The sequence below is a fragment of the Anastrepha obliqua genome, chromosome 5 (genome assembly GCF_027943255.1).
Source record: "Anastrepha obliqua isolate idAnaObli1 chromosome 5, idAnaObli1_1.0, whole genome shotgun sequence".
Taxonomy (NCBI): Eukaryota; Metazoa; Arthropoda; class Insecta; order Diptera; family Tephritidae; genus Anastrepha; species Anastrepha obliqua.
In genome coordinates, this window is record NC_072896.1 from 51,566,614 (window position 1) to 51,590,809 (window position 24,196).

At 36.2% G+C, this 24,196-nt stretch overlaps 1 pseudogene; it reads left to right on the top strand.

Annotated features, from left to right (window-relative positions):
- Nucleotides 1-16,797, top strand: part of LOC129248741 (cystathionine gamma-lyase-like) — a 115,602-nt pseudogene extending 98,805 nt beyond the window's left edge.
- The last annotated feature ends 7,399 nt before the right edge of the window (nucleotides 16,798-24,196 follow it).

The window sequence follows — 24,196 nt, forward strand, 5'->3', positions numbered from 1 at the left end:
ACAAAAACACTCGACAATACACCAAATACACCGGGTATCACATAAAATATTAAGTGAGATAAACGCAAAGTTGGCATTTATTTGGACATAGAAAAAGCATTTGGCAAGGTTTGGCACAAAGAACTGATTACTAAGTTAAAACTAGTGCTTCCTAACAATGTATGCAAATTACTGGAAAGTTACATACACTGACATAAATGCAATGTTGGCTACATTCACAGATAACACAGTTTTATTTTACGGGCATACAAGCTTACATGACAGCTACAAAGAATATGCAACAAATATTTAAAATAGCCAAAGAGTAGTTCGACTCGTGAAATATTAAAATAAATGCTCTGAAAACGCAGCAGGTTATATACACAACAAAAAGGAACTTCATACCAAGAAACGACCCCATAAATGGAACTCCTGTTCCTACATCCTTAGCCGCGAGATACCTAGGTATACATCTGGACAGGATACTACTATGGAAGCATCACATTAAAAATCAGAAGAACCAAATCAAAAATAGATTGAAGCAACTGTACTGGCGGCTAAACAAAAACTCAACTTTGTCCTTGTACTATAAAGTGTTAATCTACAAAACAACAATAAAACCTATCTGGACTTACGGAATAAAACTATGGGGAACAGCTAAAAAATCGAACACTAATATTATACAAAGACATCAATCTAAAATTTTAAGAATAATAACTGGTTTGGGGGGGGGAGGGGGGGGGGGGGGGGGGGAGAGTAAGTTTTGTAAGGAGAACGTTATATTCATTTATTAAAGATATGGAATCTTTATGATCGAATCGGCATCATCGAAATCGAATAAGTATAATAAAGAAGAAGAAAAAGAAGTAGAAAATCTAACAAAATTTGCCTCCCTCGTTTCGCAGCTTGCGCCTTCTCAAATATTGGGCCTATGAAAATAAATGAGAAAAATTTTAGATGCAAAGAATAACAGTTTGGACGAAGATGTTGAAATTGAGCTCCAATTATGCGTTATAGATAATTATACTAGGAGAAAAAAATATCTGCAAACAAACATGATGAAGATTTTCTTCGTATCTTTCATATCATATCATTTGTTATTCATAAATTGTAGACTTTCTACTACATATGTACATTAAAAGGACATATACGTATGTATGTCAACAAAGAGGTAATGATTTCTCATTTAAAAAATGTGTTTCATTTTATCGAAAAAAATAATAATAATAATAAGCTCCAACTTGAAAGGCCCTTTATAATAAAATATGGTAATTCCGTTAGTGGTATATTTAAGCATAACTTTTTAAGTTACCTCAAATTCTACACTTAATGTGCGTTTTATTAAAACCAAGCACATAATATTACTCATACGCCCTGGGGTGAAAACTTAAAACTAACAGCAGAGGGGAAATAGTCAACATAAATGGCAAACAAGCAGAGCGCCGTACGAGAGGTGGATGACTAACGATGACACATGGCAAGGAAATGCTTACAAACGGAAAGCTTGCCAGAATATTAGTATGCATTTATGTGCATGTATGTGTGCATCTATATATGTATGAGTATCTGCAAACACACACTTACAATGCCAAAGGGTAAAATTTCTTTCTATACATATGTCAAGTGCATAAAATGAAATGAATGAAGAGGGCAACAGCAGCAGCAACAACAAGAGCTGGCGACGACACTTGTACACGCTACTCATGCAGAGAGACAGCGAGTGACAGTGGTAGGAAGAAAAACTGAAAATAAATAAATACGCATACAAATGACATTGCAACAACAACAAGCGGGTGAGCCTTAACAAGACAGTGCAACAAACTGCAGCCGACTACATTAACGATTGTTAGCAGGCAGTTGGCAGGCCGACGGCAATAAGGCATTCGCACGCCGTAAAACAAGAAGAAAAGAAATAAAATGAGAAAAAAAGAAAATTAAATCAAAAGCAAAGTGTAAAATGAAAGAGTGGAAAAGCAGCAAATAATAATAATAAAAATAGGTGAGCAAACAGAAAAAAGGCCAGGGAAATGTTATAACAGAAAAGCGGAAATTTATGAAACAAGTGAAATGTTGCGATGTTGCAAACGAAAACACAAAAGCAAAAAACAGTAAAAAGCAAACAAAGAAAATACACAAGCAATTGAAAAACGTAGTAAGCCGCCAACAACAACAAACGGAAAACAGCTTCACATAAGTGGAAACGGAAAAAACTTAAACGTGGCAACAACAATACATCATTGCTGGCCAAGTGCCAGATCAACGACAACGAACGGCCAACAACATTGGCGTCTAGCAACAACAACAAAATAAATGCAAAAGTTTGTATCGAAATGCTGATATGTTGCCGGCAGTATTTTATAGTCACACACATGCATACATACTTAAATATCCATGCCTACACAGCTGTTGAAAGCGTTAATGCAATGTTGGTTGCCTTGTTGTTGCTTTTTTATGCATTGCTGTTAAGTACTGTTTGTTTCACGTTCTTGCTTTACAATTGTTGCTTTTATTACTGCTGTTATGCCATTTACGACTGCCATTGTTGATGTTGTAATTTTCCAAAATACTCATGTTGTTGCAACTTGCAACCTCAACATTTGCACTTCTACCACTGCCGCTGCACTCGCATATGTTGCACGATTTTGTCGTGTTGCACAGGAAATGCAGTCAAGTATAGTGGCGCTATTTCGCCAAAAGGTATACTCGAATGTATTCCGTTCACCTAAGTTCATACATTTGTTAACATGCGCATGTGAGTGTGTGTGTGTTGCTGCTCGTAAGTGTTTGTACTTAAATGCTTGTAATGATCGCCGGTAATATTGAAGTGCCGTGATGCAATGTGTGACAAGTGCTCTTGTAGCTGAGTTGTGCTTGATTAGAGAAAACGATATAAATTTTTATAGCCCAAATACGTATGTACACGCATTTGAATGTGTAAGTGACAGCAATTAAGTTTCATTAAAGCTAAAAATGGATTTATTATTATACATTTCATTACAAATTAGGAACTTTTCTATTTTAATTTTTTTGGGAAAAATATTTTTTTGTTTTGTTTTTGAGAGTGACAGTTTTACAGCAAAGCCTCAAGCTCGCTGATTAGCTCATGGTGGTGAAGTAAGCAGCATGAAAGATAAACTGTCCCAAAAGAGGAAAAGATCAGACATTTAAAAAATATGAACCCTCTTTGACTAATAAAATCGCAATTATTTGGATTTTTTCCTAATTAATTTAAATTTGAAAATTACATATACGGACATGCCCCACTGTGAAAAATAATAAAGTAGTCAAAACTAATTAATTTTAAGTTTAAGTAACTTTTTTATTGTATTGAAATTAGAAATAACCAGTTTTGTGAATTATGCTCGTACGAGAAAATACTGACAATAAAGGTCAACATTAACAAAAGGGCTTAAAATTTAATTCACACAAAGAGGAGCCCACTTTAATCTTGAATGCAACTATAACAGCAGAATCATAGCTATTCTGACTAATAATCAGGCAGTAATCAAGGCTCTCAACTCTTTCCAGGTTACATAAAACTGGTGATGGCATTTCATGAGAAGCTGAATATTTTAGGTAGGTACTGGGGCATAAAAGAATTACTGAGAGCGAAATGGCAGATAAATTATCCAGAAAAGAGACGGGTTTCCCAGAGTCATTTTGTGCCATATTAGAGGATTACTTCTTCTCTCTTATTGAGGAAGTAGAGGAAAGACAAAGAAGATAACATGTGGTCAATCGACTTATCGCAATCAAAATCAATGATAGGTAGCTTAACCGATTAAGATTGTATGGAATTAAATAAGAATAATTTTCAAATCATTTTCACAGAGAAGGAAATTCTGAGAGGGAATTTTAGATCGAGTCATCAACTCACTAAACTGTGAATTTACTCTAATGCAACTTGCAAGTACTGTGAGAAAGAAGATGAAACCGCCAAACAAGTGCTGGCCATGTACCCAATACCGATGCATTATCGGCACAAACCCGTGTTAAACTACTTTTACCAGAGAAGGAAATAAAATTCAATAAAATAATATAAATATTAAAATTCATAGAGAAACACGGGCTCAGTGAAATAAGGCTCTGAATCTATGAAGGGGGCTTAATATATTTTTTTAGTCGCAGTACTAAATCACTTCATAATAATAATAATAAGAGAAGCGATTATGAAAACAGAATTCGGAGCACCCATTACCGCCACATTCTAGATGAAACTTTTTTTTTCCATTTTCACTCCTCTCGGAAGCATAGGGCCTCGACAAGACTCTTCCATCGTACACAATTCTGAGGTGTTGTTTTTGCACCGTCTCGCTGTGATGTCGGCATCTGCTAACTCGCGCAGCATCGACCTTCTCCAAGTGTTTTTTGGTCCACCGCGACCTCTGTTTTCTTGTGGGTTCCAGTCCAGTGCCATTCTCGTGATGCTATCTGGTGGTTTTCTCAATGTGTGATCTATCCATCACCATTTTCTGCGTTTGAGTTGCCTAAGAATCGGTTCTTCATTCGTTAATCTCTACAGTGCGTCTTTACTGATGGTGTTTGGCCAGAATATTCTGCAAATTATGCGGAGGCATTTGTTGACGAGGGCTTGTAGCCTCTGTGCGATGGTGATAGAGACCAGCCATGTGTCGCTTCCGCACAACAATACGGAGTTTACACATGAGCCGAATAATCGTAGTTTAGTGCGCCTGGAGATTTGCGGTATAGTTTAGGCCCTTGCTTTGCTTAGGTAAAGTATTCAATTGAAATGGGTAATAAAGATTTTGCACAAGTAATTCTACAATGGCTCGCGCAATACATAAATAAAATCTTGATATTTGCACGAAGCAATGCAAGTAAATATAAACTAGCAATCATTAACAGGCGGAGGAATAAAATTAGATTAAAGGAAATCGACGAAGATGTTAGCCATTTCATTAGCAGAATTCACGCAAAAGCTTTTGGATTGGCTTTTATATTGGCTTCAAGGTTCAAATTGTAGTTTTTCTATTAAAACTTAACTAGAATGTGATTTTTTTAGAATATACAGGCTGAACGATATGAAGTGTTACCAACTTCACACTGCTTGTATTTGTACAACAGCTCATGACATCAACGTCAAAATTGTTCTAATGGCAGTTCAATATATTGTTTATAAGCCATCAAAAGCATTTGCGTCTCAGTTTTGTTGAATTTTTTTTTCTTTGATGGAATTCAAACGTAATAGTGTGATTGCGTTATATTATATTTGGCTGGAAAATCACAACCAGTCATTGTTCGTGAGCTCAGTCACCTCAAAGTGAATAAAATGTTTGTGTATCGCACTATAAAACGTTACAATGGTACTAATAGCATTGCAAAACGCTGTGGTGGTGGCTCAAAAAAAACCGCAACAACGCCAGATGTGGTTCGAAAAGTGAAGGCTCTACTTGAACGAACTCCACGTCGAAGTGGAAGAAAAATGGCCAAAGAACTGAAAATATCGCAAGGCAGCATTCGACGCATATTGAAAAATAAGCTCAAGATATACTTTTACTAAATTTCAAGGGTATACTTTTACGGGAAATATTCCGTAATTTTGATGAGTCAGTCATAATAAAATATGCCAATTTCCAAGCCTTGAAATTTTCAAATCTCAGACATATCTGTTTGACATAGGTTTCTCAATGCTTTCAGAAATATTTAAAATAAAATAATTAGTACTGATGTTACCTTTATGTGGAACGGTAACGAAGTGATGATAGGGGCAAAACTCGCTAAACTGTTTCGTGTGAATAATACAGGCGCAGCGGAACGAGCTGAGCGTGCTAACCGATACTCTTGGAGCCATATGGCATGTTCTTTGCACAAGTATGATCATCCATTCTGTGTGTTCTATGCGGATAAGTGAATAGCTGATTTGCTTTTTGGATAGTTTTGTCAGTATGAGTTGGACCGTAGACCAAAAATACGGATATAAGCTGCACTGATAATAACTAAATAATTTTTTATATAAAAAATCTTAAATTGCAATTTCTGCCCCCAAATTTCAAAACAATTCACGTAGTTTCGAACGTGTTAGTGCAAACTAGTATTCTAAACAGTCTTTCTTGTTCTTTTCATTATTTTTCATTCACCATCGAACATTCCCCTTGTACCCTTAAATTATGAGAATTAAGTCTAATTGTAAATCCGCATTAATTTCACTTAATTCTTGAGATAAATCCGAATTAGGTCTTTTATCCCAATTAGCGCAAGACGGTGGCAGCCTAGACTATTAGACTGCATTCGAAACGATGTAATCCACGTCGAAACTGGAATAAACGACATCGGCAAGTTCGCCAGAATAAAACGTTGAGCTTGGAATGACTATTGGACAAAGGCTGGAAGATTCAGGGCCATTAGAGAAGAAGAAGAGATTTTATACCATATGGAAGAAGTAGGCCGATTCGTCTACCAAAGAGATGGCGTAAAAGGTGGGTTTGAACATAAACGGAAGGCTAATAAAGTTTGTAGTACTCATAGTGTTTTATTTATATGCAGTGGGTCACTTTAATATTCGGTTTTCTTTTATGTGAATTATTTTTAAATGGAATTTAGGCAGAGAAATCAATTTTTCATTAGATAGCGGTTCGGCATGTTTATTTAATACTTAGCTCTAAGCCTCTTGTTTCTAATAATAACGCATACGCGTTTTGGTTTGTTTTTAATTACTCTTTGCGTTTAATCTGACCCGGTTTTCACCCATTCTGCCTGTAAACTTTCTTTTAGTTCGCCGGTCGCTATCACACACCTCGCTCCAACACGTCCCACAAGCTCTCTATATCAATGACTTTTACTCAATTATATAGCAGCCATTCTCAAAGAATTTTATTTTGGTCAGGTTAAAACTAGGCTTAATGCCCATTTTCTCTGCTCCTTGCTTTATTTTCCGCTATATTCAAAAGAAGATATCTTATTTGGAATAGTTTGCCAGTGTTAGTGAATTGCTTATCTATAAGTTGTGTGAAGAAATACAGGTGCAAAACAATTATAAAACACCAGGAGAAAGAAGATAATATTTCAAGTAATGGAAATCCTTAGTTTGAGCTTTTCGTCATTGCTCTGTTCGTATACTGCGGCTGTTGAGTTCACAAGTGTCAAATGTGGTCGGCGTACAACGCCATTTGCCAATAATATAAATCTTCCGATAGAGTGATTAACTTTGTATCACCTTGTATATGATGCCAAAACTTGCCTCTACGGTTCGTTCTGCAAAATTTAGCGCTGTTTTTGTGCTTATCTTGATTACAAATTTACATTTTATTAGCTTTCGTACTTGAACGTAAGAATCAGCATTGAACTTAAGAGTCTCAATCCTCTTGAAAATTCACTACTTATTTTTTATTGTTGTTATATTCTAATGCTTTTAGAAACCCTTCAGAAGCTTCAGAGGGATTAAAATATTTCTTTGACGAATAACTCACAAAATTAAAAAGAGCGTTCTAATCCAAAGTAGGCGAAGATTACTCAAGTACTGAAAGAAACAGCCATTTTACTCCAATTACGGAAAATCTCTTTGCGCACAAGCAGCGCTGCCACGCATAACAGCTGCCCAAGAGGATTAGCAATAATTATATTTTAAGTAAAGTATTAAAAATTTTCCTGCCACAAATAGCGTCTTTGAGGTAGGAAGGAGTGTAAGCACAAAAAAAAAAAAAATGAAAAGAAAAAAAAAAATAAAAAAATAAAAAACAAAAGAAAAAACCAGAAAGCAACTTTAAGTGAAGTGAGGTGATGGGTACGGTAAAAAGGGAAAATACGTGTGTTGCAAAGCACTCACGCGCGCAGAAGGGATGGGAAAATTACAAATATTATTATGGTACTCAATTTCCACAAAGAGAACAAGTTTACTATAAAGAGTACGTAGGCTGCCGCGGATCGCGGGCATGTGCCTTCATTTTGACTTATTTCCTATTAAAATACGGAGTAAAACTGCCCCTGAGTGAATTTTAATTTTACTTCACACGCGCATACACCCAACTTAACTTCACCAAGGTTCTCGGGTAAATGTAATCTATTTGATAATTTCATATATCAAACACACTTGCACACCAATTTTCTTAAATTAAAATAGATAAAAGACAATTGTTTTTCCGCCGCAGCAACTCTCATCAAAGCTTAAATCATTATGGCGACCAATTTAATTTGTCTGCGCGTGGCTAACAGATAAGAAACGAACAAAGTTTTGCTGCCAAACTCACACATATGCCCATATGCACTGAGCATACATACATATATGTGTTTGTTGGTGTGTGTAAGCTTTTGGTACATTTGGCACGATGAAACGAATATGGCAAAGACTTTGCGATAACAATGAAAGTAACGGCAAGTAATAAGAACCAAGCCAATAACAAAAAAAAATAGTACGGGAAGGAAAAACCAAACTCAAGGAAGTCGCGAAAGTGTGGTCGTGTTGAAAAAGTTGCAGACAAGAGTGCTCAACGCGTGTGTGGCATGTAGTATGCGTGGCAAGAATAATTGTATTTTGTAGTAACTTTGATGTTCGCACATACCAGATGAAGGTAGGCAGTACGGCAGACAGGCAGGTGTGCATTGACTTGCAACAAAAAATAGAAAAATATTACTGACATACATACGAACACATATTGAAAAATTAAGCGTCTTGGCAAGCGCGCAGATCTGCACCCATCACACGCACATCGGGCATATGTGCATAGGTGTACCCTGCAGTAAAATTGTGTGGTCCGAAATTGGCTTACTGCCAGCTATCTTTGCAGCTGAAATACAAGCAGTTTTTTGTTGGTGTTGGTCTGGAGGTTGGTCGCGAAGACGACAAGAGTTAGTGGATTATGCCCTAATCCTGTGCAGATCCTGCAATTGCTTGTGAGAATGCCCGTGATCATTCTCAACTTACCCTTATTGAGAGTTATGAGTTTCCTCAGCCTCTTTTTATTGTACCCGCCAGTAAAGTATTCGCCTGGCGTAGCCCAATAATTTGGTGCCAGCTAATCTCTCTTAGCCTTAGCTCCTCACTCCGAAGTTTCTGTGTGATGGGTGTGCTGTTCTATAGCAAGGAAGGGCTCGTGTCTTATTAATGAGTGTCCTGCGAACCCAATTAACCGAATGCGATTGTGCGTTCCTAAAAAATTCGGTTTCTCGATACACTCAAGAACCAGTGAAGTTTTAAGTTCACAGGATGACAGTGCCTTGAGTGCCACCTGACTGTCGCTCCGAATGGCATTCGTACCTTCCAGAGATTCCTGTCTAAATTGGTCTCTGCACATCGACAGATGGCATTCATCTCCGCTACGAAGATACTTGGAAAACTACCTATCATCACAGAACGCTTGGTTGTGGGGCCATATATTACAGTGCCTATGCCCTCAAGTGTCTTCAAATCATCTGTATACCAGTGCAAGGAACACTCTTGAAGTTCTCTTTCCCTAACTCCTCCATTTGATATCCTTAACTCCTACATTTTTTTAAATTTTGTTCTCGAGCAAAACGTATTATAACGGACATATTCACTAGAAATGGAATAGAAGAAATTCAAAAGGCAGGCCAAAGCTTTCGCTACGAAAGCTATTCACGCATTACCGACCCCTTGCAATGGAGGAGTAAATTCATTGTGACTCCCATCAGTTTAAGTACGACATTTGCCAAACGTAGTCCTGGAGAACAAGAAATGTATAATATAAATAGTCTTTAATTAAAAGTCTGTGGGGCTAGGTATGGTCTAACCTTTTCATCTAGACTTGGTGCAGCAATTCCTAACATCTCTATGTTGTAAAGTGCCGACCCCGTAGATGTGACGGATGATGTCTTTGTAAGAGCAGGACGTTTGCTAGGGTAGAAGACTCGGATTTCAATGCAATTTCGTAGATTTATTGGTATTGGCCTTTGAATCAGCTTTCTAATCAAACACTTAGCTCGTATGAATAGAAACACCGACAAACCCTTTGATAAAAGTTTCTGATACTCAGGCAAAGGCAAACAATCCCGAAAGACGAATGTCGTCTTTGCAGTTGACAATACTTTCTTAAGCTCTTATTTTCAATAGCCTTAGAACTCGGTGCAGATTCAGTGTGCTATTTCTTAACCAAATATATGAACGGCCACTTTGGATGGCATAACTACTTATACCGATGATTTACCTAGCCAGTTGAAATTTTTGCAAATACAATGGGATTCTTACTCTCTCCCTTTGATTGCTATCAGAAAAATCGTGGTTTATAAACGCATGAGAAAACATCAAAAAAGATCAATTGCAGTAGGAAAGTTTTTAGGAGTGCATTCTTTCGTTGATAAAGTTTTACATCCGTTGTTGCGCTCTCATCAGCAGCATCTGCTCCCTCTTTAGAAAGCATACGAATACAGTGGAGTGTTCTAATTTTTCATCAAAGGTAACTTAAGGCATTCGAAAGCTTTTCTACAAAATTCAAAACTCTTTGCATAAGTCGAGGTTAGGAAAACTTGACGGAACTTTCATCGACTATGACTCAGTACCAGAGGAAGAACAAAAGAAACTGGGTAAACTTGATTCAGAAAGTCGCATATTCTGCCGGATTAGAAGATGTTGAGGGTTCAATTAAGGATTTAGAATGTTCTTTGCTTGAGGAGTTACATACGTCCAGCAGCGCTAAAAACGCGCTAAAGAAAAAAACTGTTTTTAGAAGGATAACAATAGAAATAAATAAAAAAAATGTTGTGTATTTTATTATTTTTATTAGTACTTAAAATTTATAAAAATATGTATTTAACATTTTTTTTTTAATTTGCTTATAAAAAAATCACGTGACTCAAAGTACAATGAAAAAAATTTGCTCCACGGTCTGTATCATTCTCCTTGAAATGTTAATGGATCTATAAAAAGTAAAAAAAAATCTTCTAAAATAAAGTTGTAGTTAGAGTCTGTCGAACCGAAGTTTTGAATTTCGAAAAATTTTGCAATTTACGGCATCTTAAAAAAAGTATGCATTTTACGTCATAAATGTCACACTTTAATAGGACTATGAATAAGTTCCTTGCGGTTTTACAACAGATGGCGTAACTTGATTATTATTCCATCGATCCACATTTCCAAACATTCATTGGAGAGCTACTGTCGTAAGGCACAAACGTCAGTATAAGTTTTTTATTTGAAGCGTAAACAACAATATTTTTACCACACTTGAAAATGTCGAATTTCGTGCCAAATAATGTGTTTTTGCGGGGAATTTTTTAATATGAAGAAAAAAGCAGCCGAAAGTCATCGTATCTTGGTGGAAGTTTATGGTGAGCATGCTCTAGCTGAGCGAACGTGCCAGAAGTGGTTTGCACGCTTTAAAAGTGGTGATTTTGGCTTGGAAGACGAAGAACGCGAGGGTGCGCCGCCAAAGTTCATGGATACCGAATTGGAGGAATTGCTCGATCAAGATCCGGCTCAAACGCAAGAAGAGGTTGCAAAAACTTTGGGAGTTGATCAATCAACCATTTCCAAACGTTTAAAAGCCATGGGAATGATCCGAAAGGTAGGCCATTGGGTGCCGTATGAATTGAAGCCAAGAGACGTTGAACGCCGTTTTATGGCATGCGAACAACTGCTTCAACGGCACAAAAGAAAGGGTTTTTTGCATCGAATTGTGACTGGCGATGAAAAGTGGGTCCATTACGACAATCCAAAACGTCGGGCAACGTATGGATACCCTGGCCATGCTTCAACATCGACGTCGGCGCAGAATATTCATGGCCTGAAGGTTATGCTGTGTATCTGGTGGGACCAGCTGGGTGTTGTGTATTATGAGCTACTGAAACCGAATGAAACGATTACGGGGGATGTCTACCGACGACAATTGATGCGTTTGAGCCGAGCACTGCGAGAAAAACGGCCGCAATACGCCGATAGACACGACAAAGTTATTTTGCAACATGACAATGCTCGGCCACATGTTGCACAAGTGGTCAAAACATACTTAGAAACGCTCAAATGGGATGTCCTACCCCACCCGCCGTATAGTCCAGACCTTGCGCCATCCGATTACTATCTCTTCCGATCGATGCAACATGGTCTGGCTGACCAGCACTTCCGTAATTACGATGAAGTCAAAAAATGGATCGATTCGTGGATTGCGGCAAAACCGACCGAATTTTTCACAAAGGGAATCCGTGAATTGCCAGAAAGATGGGAAAAAGTAGTAGTAAGCGATGGACAATACTTTGAATATTAAATTTGTAACCATTTTACGTCAATAAAGTTTCAAATTTCGAAAAAAAATCGCACGAACTTATTCATACAATTTCTGAACAAAAATATAGAGAGAAAAAACTATAGAGAAAACACTTTCGAACATTGTAAAAAAACAAACGCATCAAAAAATATTAAAAACTGTATGGGTTATCATGCAGGCCATGCCAGAAAAAGTAGTTTCGAGAAAAACGAGTAGTAACGAAAAGCTGCCTCAAACGAGGGATGGCTACCTGTGCGCATCAAACTCTACATTTCTACCATAACTTTAAAATCCCCAGACATGTTAGTGGAATATTTTTTTTGCCTACAGCTCTAAGTGGTCATTTTGAAACTGATGCAATTCAAGTCACTCTGAAACTAGTATGTCCCCAGCATCAAATATGAGCTCAAGTACTGCAATGCCTGCTGTGTAGCTTGACTTTTCACTTCTTGTTACTTGCAAGTGCTTACGTACTTGTAACTTCGCTCTTAAAGGTGTAGCCGTAAGTGTATAAAGACGCGTTGCACTTCAAAGCATAATACTTCCGCCTCGTTTAATTTCATTATATACTTACTTAGTTTCTTGGCGATCGAAAGGCAAATAGAGAAGACTCTCTCTTGTAACTTTGGAAAAACACCAAAAAAAAAATTGCAAAATTTTAATTGCCACATCTGCTATCAGCTTACATATATACTTCTTACAACTCCCGACGCTGAGCAAATAGTGTGTTGTTGTTAACTTGTCGTTGTTACCAGTCAGCATATCCTGCGTGACATTTAGCCATAATGAAGTGAAGGCGGTACATATATGCATACATTTTAGGTACTGTTGGACTGTGTGCCAGATTTGTATAAAAAATATTCAGAAATGAACCCCAATTGAGCCTCTTCACCAATCTGCAGAAATTTATTTGTTTTTTATAATTTTACTATTAACTTTAGCAATCTGTTTTATTACTCAACTGACAGATATTGTATATTAGTGAATGCTTTAAATAAAAATTAAACACGAAGCCGTTCACTTTTATCTGTAAGCAATTTGTTGTGAATTTTTTTGACTGATGTTCTAAGGCTATTATTATTATTAGGCTACTACGCACTGCAACCCAAATAGATATAAATCTAACTGAAGTACCCCATATTCTAAGGCTTTTTAAAAACTTTAGCACACTCTGGGGCTTATTGTTCCACAATTTGTGTAGATGCTCGGCCATACCACCAAGAAGGTATAGCCTTTTTCTGCCTAGTGCAGAACATTCACCAAGCCTTCTGAATTTTCAGTGTCCATTTCACAGAATCGGCAGTGGGTGATCTCCGCGAGAACAATTCGGTTTAAGTGATATCTGAGGCTACAGTAGTTTGTAAAGTATCCAATTAAAAGTCTTAAGTCTACTGTGCTGAGCGAAAGTAGTTTATCAGAAACTCCTCTGGCCGGCGTTTGGAATTATTTCGCTTGTCGCTGATCGACAGAATTTCGCCACTGTTCAATGAATTTCTTCTCCTCCTCTTTTCTTTGAAACTCGTTAATGTGGCCTTTTGTAAGTCCACAGAAAGGTTCAGAACCAATTAGAAGCATCTTTGCCCATATTTAGCACTATGGTCAGCCATTTCATTTCCTTCAGCGCTCTCGTATCCAGGAAACGAACCTAATAATGTTGTATTGAAGTTACCTAACGTGTTAAAAAGGTTGAGCCAGTCATTCAAAATTTTTAGGGGATTGTAGTTGAGAGAAGAGCTTTCAATGCCGCTGGACTATCTGAAAGTATATAAAGGTGGGTTCCTCTAATTTTCCTACGGAGACATTTCCTCACACATATCTCGATGGCAAGTATTTCTGCCTATTGTTGGAGAAAAACCCATTGGAATCGATTTTTCGAATTTATTTAGGTCCATTGATTTCCGCCTCTCTTCAATCATATTATAATTTTGGCCCATCAGTAAAACATATCTGGGAGCCACGTTTGAAGTTGATTGGATTATTTCTACACGCCGTACGTTCATTAATAAGAACTTTGAAAGTTCCTGAAGATAATGGGTTTGGGTGATAACGTTTCATCCCTATAAAGAACAGGAGCAAGTCGAAAATCATCAAGGATCGTTAATGCCCTTTCATATCCCCACTTTTTAGATCGGAGAGGCCTTCCAATCTTAAAGCGTTCAAACAAGCTTCTTTTTTTCAATTAAAATGGGAAGCGGCGATATGCATAAGAGCACATTTAATGAGTCAGTTTGGCATGTTTTCATTGCTCCTGCTATATTGACACCTACGAGATGGTTAAATTTCTTGAACTCATTTAATGCTAGGGAGGCGCGAAGGTTTAACAATTGTAGTGAATGGGCAGTAAGTCATTTTGGAGCCCAGTCCCCATCTTCTTAATATAAATATCACTTAACTGGAAACATATTACTGACGGCCACTCAACTTACGCTCTCCAACACAGTTTGAAAAATGGCAGGATTTCTGATGTCCCAGGAGTCATCGATGATGTCATGAGCACTCCATAAAATATTAATTTGTCATATAATAGGTGAATTATTATTTTTCATTTTATTTCGTTCTTCTACTGTCGCTAAGTTTGGGCAGTTGGCTCTCTAATTTTCTACGTTGCAGGTAGTCGAAGTAGTCGAGCACCTACCAACTCTTGAATTTCGTCTTCTTATTTTATTTATGCCAGCGCTCGCTTAAGTTTTCTGCTGTGAAATATAAGAATCTAATTGACGCACAGAGGAAGTATATAGAGTAATTTTTTTAGCTGTACATCATCGTCCATACAGAACAAGGTGGATCAAATTATGTATTTGTATACGCTTTTCAATGCTCTTGTCTGGCCTGTAGTTATTAGCTTTCATTTTCCCTCCTTTAGTGCCGGTGAGCGAGTAAGTGGTATTTTTCCGGTAGTTATATTAAGTAAGTTATATAATTATATATTTGAGATAATGACTCCATTTTAGAGACAACAGCATGAATTGTGGAAGACTCTACTATACTAAATCGACCATTGGAGTCTAATAGGTGTGTGCGTGACTATCATTTGATAATGCCCGGTTCTGAAATCCGATGTCGGCTCGAATAGTTAAAAAATATAAAAAAAATTTTATCTAATAGCAATCAATTTATTTCATTTCTGCCATGAACATCAAGAAACACACCAAAAATGGGAGAAGAAGCTCAGCCAAAAACACTCAAGAAAAGGTATATGGTAAGAAGCAATTATATATGTGTGTGTATATGACTCCAGTTATTGACCAACATGGAAAATGCTTTCACTAGATGTTACGGTATTTGAAAAGCGTTACTAAGTAATAATAAACGCATAGTGCGACTTCAAATAAAATCAGAGCATCAAAAAAAAAAAAAAAAAGATACTCAAGCAGTAATGTAATGTCAATTTGTGTGAGAGCACAGTTCTCTCGAACTCTAATTGCCATTGATTGCAGTGAATCAATACTTGGTATTCATCATGCCCTTAGATAAGAAAAGTGATCGAAAGTAAGAGTCGAAACGTGAACCCGTAGACCTCTTTCTGATCTGCTTGAAAAATACATACAAAATTATTTTCTTTGGGGTCCATTTGATGAAACATTGAAATTAAAAAAATCTCATAATGCTAAAACATACTCGGCAAAAAATATGATATAAAAAGTCCAATTTTGTTAAAATTCAAGGAAGGTAATATACATATTTTATAGATTACACAGTTCTCCACAGTTTTTTTTTTTATTTTTTTTTTTTTTTTTTTTGTATATGAATGCTATATCCTTGAAAGGTTTTCTTTGAAGCAATTAAAAATAATATTTTACGCAAGATACGTTTTTGGAAAAGAGAAAAGCTCTATAATATTGTATCATAGTTTAAAATAATCTCCAAGCAATTTTTGGGAAAGCTGCTGGAATGATAATACCTGCTCTGTCATCCAGGAGGTATATTTAATGTTTTAGAATACTCATGAAAATATCGATATCTGCAAAAACAGGGACTGACGTTTGTGCCATAGACTTATTTTGTATCATTCAGAAAATTGTGTAAGTACTTGAAAAATAATAACCGCTTTGTGCCTTGCATGCATAATAAGATGGATGCATAAAAACCTTCCAACCAATTTACAAGAGTTTCTGTTGTTTCACTACCAGATGCTTGTAGCCTGCCATCGTCGTAATTGGGCACCATTCATTTCCTGTTGATCAAAGATGGCTGCTCCTGGGCGAATGTTTCTTTCAGAACGTCCAATTGTTGACAGAAGAGTTATGAATAATTTATTTTTACTTCACCATAAATTTAAGTTCCAAATTTACACTCTGTAACAAAAATATGCTAACTACTACATTCCCTCACTATTTAAATCCACAAAAATGCACTGAGAGTCTCATTGTGTACCAGCGGATGTAATAAGTGGTACCGGTGCCACAATCGACTGCTATGCGACGTACGAGTCCTACAAAGCCCAATATGCGTTTACATTTGTATGAGTGCCAGGATGTATTCACATAAGCAAAAGTACGTGGGAACGTATCGGCCTATGGCATAATTCTATTATTTTTCATTAACAAAAGTTCAACCACCAACGAAGCGCGCGTCAACGGCTTTTCAACTTGGCTCGACGCAAGTACACGCGAACTTGAGTGGCGGTTACGGCACTTCACAGGCCTAACATACGTGCTAAGAGGGGTACATGCAACGCACACACACACACAAGTGGGTATCAATGCATAAGTACACGTATATGTGCATGTGAGCACACGCTTAGTGGACGCAGCCAGACACGTGCACGACAACAATGACGCTACCTTTTATGGCATTTTACTTCCTGCCGTGTGGTGGCTTTGTTTACTTACATTTGCACGTCGAAACTTTGCTCCCTTTTTATACTTTTGTACGCGCATGTATTTTTAACTTTTTTCATGTACTTCTCAGTGCATTGAACTTTTATTTTTAAGTGTCGCACGTATCAAAGAGGTTGTTAGTATTAGTTGGTGGCGATTTAGTGCAGCAGCAGCAGCCACTAACTTTTCGCATGCTCTGTTTTTATTGGAATTTGTTTTGTTTTTACTTGTTTTGCTTATTTTGCTTGTTTGCTCCTACGACACTACACATTTTGTTGCATGCAACTTAATTTGCTAGTTAATGTCTAGTCTTCATCCCTTCTACATAATAAAATGACTGGTTGGCTTAGCCAATTTGCTGGAAATCAGTGAGTTTTATATGAATTATAAACTTTTTACTGACAACAGTTGCTTATGAGACAGTGAAGTAGCCACTCTTAGCTACTCTTTGGTGCTTCCATACGCAATAAACCATTTTATTGTATTGTAGTTGCCACACATTTACTGTGAGTAGCTGCTCAAAAATACTTAAGTGATTTTCGTATAATTTTTTACTAGACCACTTACTTTGTGCTTTAATAAGCAGCTTATCTAATGCATAGATTTTGTCTTTGCGCCGAAACATATTTTAAATGGCAATCGAATTATCTCAATGAAGTATTTTCCTGACCATTCTAACTTTAGGCCACTGTGTGTGACTTCAAAGTGAAAGTCATTTCGCTATTAAGCGGAATTCGTTCTTGGTGCTCAATCGATTTTCATGTAACAGCGAAATATTAGAAAAATATTTTCTAAATTTTCATTACTAAATATTGAAAATTGAACGACTGACGGCAAGTTGGCAATTATAAGCCAACCTTAAAGAGCAATTTACAGTTCGGAAATTATTTGAGATCGCTCAAAATTGCAAATTGTCCTTTGCCGTTAAAAAAAAAAAATTTTCAAGCCAAAAAGGGTTGATGGCCAATCGCTCAACAGTCACAAATCTGCCTATTTTCAGCGATTTCTGCTTCTCTGCTTTTCAAAAATACAGGTAGATAGTTTCTACACTAAGTTTTCGAAAAATGTTGACTAAATTTTACCTCGTCTGCTAAAATTTACCTCTTTTTGGGATACACTCAGCATTCTTGTACTGGAATCAAACTTATAGGCGCTGCTTTACAGTTGTTGATAACACGGTAGCATCCTCAGGGCCCCTTTTTTTTGTTCTTTTCATCATGCTTCAAATTTTCCAATTTCTTGCTCTATGCTGATGACTTGAAAATATTTGCAACTATCACAGATTTACGCGACTCATCCAAAAGGCCATTCGACAAGAAAAGAGTTTATGAATGGTGCTGCAAAGTCAGCTGATGAGCTAATAATTATCTCCTATTGAATTTTTTCCCATTCGGAATTCTTTAATATTGCTTTTTCTTGAAGTAGTTATGGCGTCAATGCCTCCATGTCTAGATCTGCAAGTAGTCTTTAATGCTTTAGATTCTGATTTCCCGTAATAAATAATTAAAAATTCTTGCAATTGGCCTCAAAAAAAAAGGCTTTCCACCGCAAATATCATAACTCGCAACATAAATATCTGAAGTAAAATAAAAAAAAACTGTTAAAGGAGATTTTTCGCTCCTCTTCTGTTTTCCGATATCTCGTAGCTTACGGAAACCGATGAACTGATACTTTTGAGATCAAAATTAAAATAAATACATATCATTTCGTTTCAGTTATCCACTGCGTATACTTTATTTCAGAGGAATAAAGTTCAACAATTTGTTTTTACATTTTTATGTGACAGCGAGAAGAATACCGAAATATTTCTGTAATATATTTACGTGAGGATTATCTATTAGAAAATACCTGCCAAATCGAGTTAAAATAAGATTTTAAAAATATTTCTTCCAGAAGTCTGAATACAATTTTTTGTTTAATTTGCCCCTGGAACGGCGATGTATTCAAGATGATTAATAGTTATCGCGCCCATTATTTGCAAAAAAATGTGAGTGAAATAAAAAGTAAGAAAAAATAGTTTTCCAGTGACGTATTAGAATTCTAAATTGGTAAGATTTGGCAAATACTAAAGTTTCCATTAAATTTCTTTCCAAAAAAAGAGTTGGCATAAAATTTTCGTCATCAGTCCAGCTCATGTACTTGTTCATATTTTTCGGGAATATTTCGACCGTAGTCTTAAAATATAATAGAATTTATGTTTTCGAAGGAAGTACTACTCTTTTTTGTATGGAGAGTGATGCATCTTAATGCATAGTTAAAATTTCAGGTCAATCGTTCATTTGGGGAAATATTTTTCCATAGTTTATTTAACTATAGACGAACATTTTTTGTTTTTTTCAATGACGATCGATATCAGTTTACATTTTATTATAGTGTCTTCTCATTGTTTTTCTTAAATTTATAGTACAGTTTTGGTGGTTGGTTAGCTTAAGCTGTGTACGCAGGTTCAGCTGCGCTGATTGCTTGTAAGTACTGTTTTAAAAAAACCAGCGGCGTCGAAACGACAAATACTATCTTCTGTGCTTAAAAAAAAGGTTAAAACGGTGGGGAGATAGAGGGGTGTATCTCCATCTTAAAACTAAAACCGCACCTGCCGGAGGCTTATAGTTTTTAAGTAATTTAATGTTAAAGTTCAGTAATTTAGCGAAAAGTTGGTGTTGCCATACACCTGAAATAAAAACGAAGTTCGTATGCAGGGATATTCAGAGGAAGGTTCATTGTAAAACTGCAGTATTTTTTGCTGTAATTTCAAATTAGAAATATTTCAGAAAATAAAAACATACAACTCATCGAAATTTAAAAACAATGATATTAAGCGTATCACAAAAAATAATAAAGTAATTAAAATCTAAAAATTACGGTTTATAAGTGTATTGTATTGCTTCGATCAGTTTTACAAACGGGTCCTCATGCCTTTTATAAACAGATTTTCTCCACAAAAATTCAATTATCATGTCTGCAAACCAAATAGGGTGGTCGTAGTTGTCTTTATTAAAAAACTCGTTTCCTTTCAAAAAAATAACCCTCATCAGTCCAACTCCGGCTACGCAATCCATAGTATTTTTGCGTAGAACTCCTTTCCGTGTTGAAGCCATTGAACCCAAAATTAAAACGCCATACGCGTGTATGTAGTAAGGAGGCACAATAACCTCCATCCCCATCATTAATACTAAACTCAAATATTTAATTTTTGTTCATATTTTTGTTTTCATTTGCAGGCATGATACTGAGAAGCACTTTCAAGGCGACTTTTTTTTGCTTTTTTCGTTGAGTTCGTGAGGCGCACAGGCTCCCAATTTTTTGATAAATCTATTAATTGAAGATGATTGAGAATCGTTTTATAATCGCAGTTCATTTTTTTCACCAATTCACGACTGGTTTGGCGAGAGTTCTCTTTCAAAAGTGGTTTAAAACGTTCTTCATCGAATTCAGAAGGTCTTCCGCTGTGGGACATGCCATCGATGTCAAAGTCGCGATTTTGACTTTCTCCAAATACGTCGCCAATGTCCCTGGCTGATTTGGTTGCTTCGGCAGCTTTTTGACCTCGAAGAAACGCAAAGAAGAGCAGGTATCGAAAATGTTAATTTTTGCCTCCTGGGTATTCAATTTCTTAGCGTAAGCTAATAAAAACTTAAATAACTCAAAAATAGGATTAACACAGTTTTTTAGATCAGAAAGAGACTACCATTCGGAATTCACAGAGAGAACGTAGGTTGGAATCTCGGTGAAACACCAAAATGAAGAAAGTATTTTTCTAATAGCGGTCGCCCCTCAGCAGGCAATGGCACACCTCCGAGTGTATTTCTGCCATGAAAAAATTTCTCATAAAAGTATTTGCCTTTCGGAGTCGGCTTGAAACTGTAGGTCCTTCCATTTGTGGAACAACAACCCAAAAAGATTGTACGCGCCAATTAAAAAAAAAAAAATTTTGAATTATTATATAAATATTCCAAATAAAAAATGGAATTTTTATTATGTGGTGTTTGAGGATATGTGTAATCTGGGGAATGTTTAAAAGTCCTTCTAGGGTTGATTTTAATATATCCACCACTCTTTATTCATCAATCAATTAGGAAATAGAGGAACTCGTTTACGATTCGTTTAAATAAATTTGAATCCCCAATGCTACAGCTTTTGAAAAATTAAGTGAAGCTACTGCTATCCAGTTTTTATGCTTTGTGAGTGCAAATGTAGGAAATAAGAACTTGAATTATTTCTAGATTCAAATTATAAATATCCAGTTTTCACCATACACTACCGGCACCAGCCAACACACAGCATGTATCGGTTGTTGAAACATTTATACACCCACATATGTATATATATGTATATGTGTCGTGCACTTGTAGTTAGTTGTGACCATGTACATCATTTGTTTTTGTGCAGAGTTTACTACTTATATGAATGTGTGTATGTATATTGTCTACATTCCATATGCCTGCCGACGGCGACATTCTACACTTGAATTAGTTTGTAGGTTAAATAGCAGCTGTGTACTAGATGCCAGCGCCCAGCACCAGGGCACACAGCTACGAGAGTGAGCCAGTGCACCATTCATATACGAGAACACAAGTAATTTGAAATACTCGCATGCATGCATTTACAGGAAAACAACTCAGCAGTCAACTTCCTTTGGCAAAATTTTCTATTAAATTTACATCAGTGCAATCGTCGTACATATGTACATACATACACACTTTTATAGTCTGCATGTGTGTGAGTGTGGAGCAAAGTGAAGTTGGGAACTCAAGTTGCTCGTGGCATACTACATGTTGCATGCTTCATGCAACAGCTAACTTGCTTATGCTCACAACACCAGAACACACACACGCAGTCGAGGTTTGCCTCCCAGTTTGTATGTAAAAACCAGCTCTCCAGCTTTTATGAGCATTTTAATTAGTTGTCCCGCTGGCTCGCTCAACGTTGTTTGTTTTAGTTTTATACTCACACTTACTTTATGTCAATTCTACTTTATCAACGGCTTGAGATACCCTTATTTTCAATTTCCACATGTACCTTCATAACTTAGCTAACTCTTCGTGGTACGTGTCGTATGCGCAACTTTTAATTCATAAATTTTATATTAAATGCATTTTTAAGCGATTCAGCTGCTGGCTGCCATTTGCCAGGGGTGTTGTTCATTTAATACATAAATAATTAGTTGGCATTTTGTCTACTGGCAATTGCTTTTGGCGTTTGATTGACCCATTTTCATATCATTAAATAAAAGTAATAAGCTTTGAGTTGAGTACGTCCCCAAAGCTGAGGCAAAAGCGAATGGCTTATCAGCTACACTTTGTGTGCGCTTGATGGCTTGACAACTTATTGTAGATTAACATAAAATTCATATTTCTGTTAAAATAACTAAGGGCAATAACTTATTGAGATCTCAAGGACATGTGAAATGATGCTACCGATGCGCAGTTTTCCGAAACGCCTCAAGCATGAACTGGGAAATACAAGAACTTGGAAATGGCTATATAAAAGGTGAACCAGAATATGATAATATAGTACACGGTCGGATCTCGCACCGAGAAAAGTGCAGGGCAGGTGTCGGCAGATCAGCGAAAATATACTCTGAAGCGCTAGTCGAGAATACAAATATATTTCAAGCGGAAGTCTACACAATAGAGGGGTGAACTCACTTGAACCTCGAATGAAAATATGACAACTGATAGCGAGACAGAAATTTAGGCTCTGAACTCTTTCAAGGTTACATCAAAACTGGTGCTAGAATGTCTTTTTAAGCTCAATATTTTTGGGTCAGAGCAACCAGGTATGAATTCTATGGGTTTCGGGCACATACATAGAAATTACTGAGAATAAAATGGCAAATAAATTAGTCAAGAAAAGAGTGGTCTTCCAATTCATAGGTCCAAAATAATTTTGTGGCCTAGAAAATGGTTACTTCTCTTTTATTCAGCAGACAGAGGAAATATGTGCAATGAAGTTCATACTGAGACAATTTATCGCAATCAAAATCAATGATAAGTAGCTTTAACCCAACCGGTTTAAAGATTGTATGTAATTATGTAACCATAATTTTAGAATCTTCACTGGAATTGTAACAGGGCCATGCAGATGGAATAATAATTTTACTAACCTTGGAATATACTCACCACCAAATATGTGGTGGCATCGAGCCCAGGCCGAGGCACAAGCGGCATAAACACATGATTAAACATATTTTACCAGAGAAGCAAATAAAACTCAATAAAATAGGAGCAATAATAATGTTATTGAGGAAGCTCGGCTCAGTGAAATACTCAGAATCTATAAATGGGGTATATTGTGCAGATCTTTCAAGTCTCCGCAGGAAGTAACCTCATAATAACAATTATAATAATATATTAATAACTCACTCTGAATGTAACGCTTCTTCAGCAATATATTATATTTAAATATAGTCCGAGTGGCGATGCTTACCTGGAAATATAAAACAAAATAGATAGAAACATATGAGTCTCGTGCTTACTAGTTTTAATAAATAAATATTACAATTTTTGTTGACAAGTTATATAAAGTTTCGGGTGGCAAAATTCATAAAAATAAGAAAAAGATTAAATCAACTTAAATTAGGCACCAAATTAGATTAAATAAGTTAAATGATTTGTAAATAATTCGAAAAAATTTAATTCAGAAATAAGCTTTACACACCAAGAAAATTTTCGAATATGTTAAGCTAAGTGTAGGTTAAGCGGAGTGAATTTATACTAGAGTCACTTGCTCTGTTTTAATTTGGTATTGACGGACCCCCAAGTTTGTCAAAATTTTTCAAGGAATTAAGTTTGTTTTTTTGGAGTTTTGTTTTCAAAGGAAGTTCCAAGTAACCAAAGCATAATTCCTGAATTCAAAGTTGAGATTCTTTCGTCTTACGTAATTTTAAAAAAATTTTAACAATACTATTTATATAGTAGATATATTGTTGCCTGAAAAGCAACGCTCATTCTTTTTGAATGACAACACACTACTACTACTGTGAATATATTTCGTTTGATGCTTATATGCTAATAGTTACTTCGATTTTGAAAATATTTTATATTTTTCCGTTAAGAAATAACTGGTAACACCATTCAAAAATATTTTTAAACTAACACTTTTCTCGTTTGACAGCTATATTCTAATATTTATTTAAATTATGCAACTAGTTTACACTTTTTATTTAAAAATAGGTGGCAACCCAATTCCAAAATATTTTTGAATTTCATAATTCATAAATTAGTTTCA